The sequence below is a fragment of the Bidens hawaiensis genome, unplaced genomic scaffold (genome assembly GCF_021521415.1).
Source record: "Bidens hawaiensis isolate Kalapana, Puna unplaced genomic scaffold, B.hawaiensis_p1.1 tig00001087_1, whole genome shotgun sequence".
Taxonomy (NCBI): domain Eukaryota; kingdom Viridiplantae; phylum Streptophyta; class Magnoliopsida; order Asterales; family Asteraceae; genus Bidens; species Bidens hawaiensis.
In genome coordinates, this window is record NW_027491062.1 from 4,686,725 (window position 1) to 4,689,757 (window position 3,033).

Genomic DNA, 3,033 nt, shown 5'->3' on the forward strand with positions numbered 1-3,033 from the left:
ATTATTATTAAATAATTATCTATTACTTATTAAAATTATAATCTTGTAAACATTGTTACCAAAAGTAGAGTAAAATCATTAATTATTTAAAAAATCACTAAATCATATACCAAAACAGCAAAACTATTTTTATAAAGTTAATATTTTAGTAAACTTAATATAATTGGTCACTAATTCAAATTTGAAAATGATAAATAAATCATTAAATTATAATATATTGTAAAATTGTAATATAAATACAAATCATATAGTTTCCTATTATGTAAAATCACATAGTTAAAAATCAATACAATTAAATTTAATATTTTCAAACGACTTACCTTAATTCGTCTAATTATTTATATATTTACTCATTATTATACTACTTAATTATACTTACTTATTTAGTTTAAAATTTTGAAATTTGTAATTTGTACCACGAAGTATGATTATATACCAAAAAAATTATTATTATTATGAAAATAATTATTTAATATTCACGTTGACTATATAGTAATTAGTTTGTAATTTGTAATTTGTACCATGAAGTATGGTTACATACCAAAAATATATGGATACTTATTTTTATGATATATAGTACAAATTAGTTACTTATTTATGTAATGATAATATAAATAGAAATGATTTCAAATTAATGTAAATTATAATAGAAATGATATATTATTGCTATGTAAATTTATGATAAAAATTACCTTATTTAATATTCAAACGAATTACCTTAATTCGTGTAATGATTTACATATTTCCTTATTTACTTATTTACTTTAATATTAACGTTTAAACTTTAATATTTGAACTAAGAATATAGCATTTAAATTATTTTATTGTTATTATAAAAATAATTAATTAATATTCACGTTGACTATAAAATTAAGGAAAGTCAAACAAAATAAATGTTATTAATGAGATAATTCAAATAAGTCAAACATAATAAATGTTATTAATGAGATAATTCAAATTAACAAAATAAAATACATGAATATTAACAAATATACATGAATATTAACAAATTAACAAAATAAAATATACATATACATCAACATTGAAATTAAATCTATACATACTATACACTCATAATCATTCCGTGAAATTAAATTATATGAGTAGGATTTTACCTGAAATAATAAAAAAGAATATTAATATTGATATTATGGATTATTTTAATTCTAACTAATAACTGGAAAATTTAAACGGTGTTAACGGGAAAACGAAATTCAAAGACGTTACCGGAAAAAAGATTGTATAAGCCGTGACACTCACCGGAAAATGTTACCTGAAATAATAGAAAAGAATATTAATATTCATATAGGGAAAAAGTTACAAAAAAAACTTACCGGAAATACTAACCGGAAAAAAGAAACAATGGAATATATGATTTTAATTAACAAACTAAAAATGAAATCTTCATTAAATTAAAAGGGTAAATAGCCTGAAATAATGTAAATCAACCATTGTTATAGGTATAAAACATAACCGGAAAAAACTTAACGGAAAATCTAACCGGAAATACTTACCGGAAAACGTAAAACGTCCACATATCACCTTCAGGCCCGTTTATGATTTACAACCTAAACGGATTTTAATAAAATCAGCTAACAATGAGAATAAACATAAAAAGGCCAGAAGAAAGAATAACCGGAAAAAATAGTAAGGTTGCCTGAAATAAATAGATAAACGGTAGGAACTTTATTATAAAATACAAACTTACCGGAAAATTGATACAAAGCTTGACTGATATTCGTCGGAAAATATTAATAGGTGAAAGAGAGAAAAGTTGAAAGAGAGAAAAAGTTGAATAGGGTAAAAAATTAAGGAATGTTATGGTTTAAATATAGGTTAGTGGATTACTTGGCATGATTAAGAAAGGTAATGGTTGACATGACAATGAGGTGGCGATGATGTGGATGGCCTAGAAATTTGACAAGTGGAAATTACTCCTTGCTTTAATAGTATGTATAGATGTAATATGTAACATTATTACTATTTACAACAAATTTAATTTACATGACTTCTATATCTAGTGTTTTTACGAATCTATTCGTAATATAATATGACATAAATGCTGTATACAAATACTAAGGTAAATTTCCATTTATTAATAAGTAGTGTTTACATAAAGACAAAAGGCAAACTTGCAACAAGTTATGTCGCTACCCTCTTTTGAATTGTAAAACCGAGTCTTTCAAAAACTACATCGATAGATCTGTGAGTTATGACATTACTATGCATGACAAGTTAGACTCGGTTAAGTAGCACCATAACTTCAAGTTCAATCGCGAGGAAATCAAAAGTATCAAACACAACATGTATAAATACAAGTTGGTTGTCAAAAATCAAGACACTTCCGCTCATGCTTAGTTACCTTGCATAAAACAACTTTAAAGTAGTCTGATCGACCGTGAAACCACTAATCCCCAAGCCTAAAAGAGGTGAAATCCCTGCTAGATCCACAAACGCATGTTTCTCTCATATCCGTCCAAAGACCTAAATGGCAGCCGGTCGAAGAGTTGACCTTTCATTCAATGGGCCAGCCAAATAATTTATATGTGCTTCTTTTTAACAGAAATCCTGACACGCCTGAATATGTCAAAGTGCACATCTTTAAGCAAATTTTATCGGTACTTGAACCTCGAAACTCTCTACAATATATCGTGTGCTCCCCATAGAAGTTCAAACACACTGTGCGACAAACATAACCTATCTCATCAAGGCATATCTATACAAATCTAAACTAATTTTGTGTATTAAACTGTAAAGTAATACAAAATTATCTACGGTTATTTCATCATTTTTGTATGTGATTTTCTCTCTTTCATTATGTTTGGCCAATACCATTTACATGTACATTATGTAATTATGGTATTGTTTTAATTAAATCCAGATTTCTATATTATTTATCAACTAAAGTTTATTTTTATTTATTATTATTCAGGCATTAAGTGAGGCTAAAATTCACAATCGTTTGATTGTAAGTCACATACATTTACTACTATACCAAAGTAGTGGTTTAAATCTAGTTTTCTATTGAAAATA

General features: G+C 25.7%; 1 long non-coding RNA gene across 1 annotated transcript; it reads right to left on the reverse strand.

The window, feature by feature from the left end:
- Positions 1-1,029: 1,029 nt before the first annotated feature.
- Positions 1,030-1,888, reverse strand: LOC143557498 (uncharacterized). Its single transcript, XR_013139589.1, has 3 exons — positions 1,709-1,888; positions 1,228-1,592; positions 1,030-1,115 (listed from the first exon to the last, which is right to left on the reverse strand). It is a non-coding gene; the product is annotated as an uncharacterized LOC143557498 (long non-coding RNA).
- Positions 1,889-3,033: the final 1,145 nt, after the last annotated feature.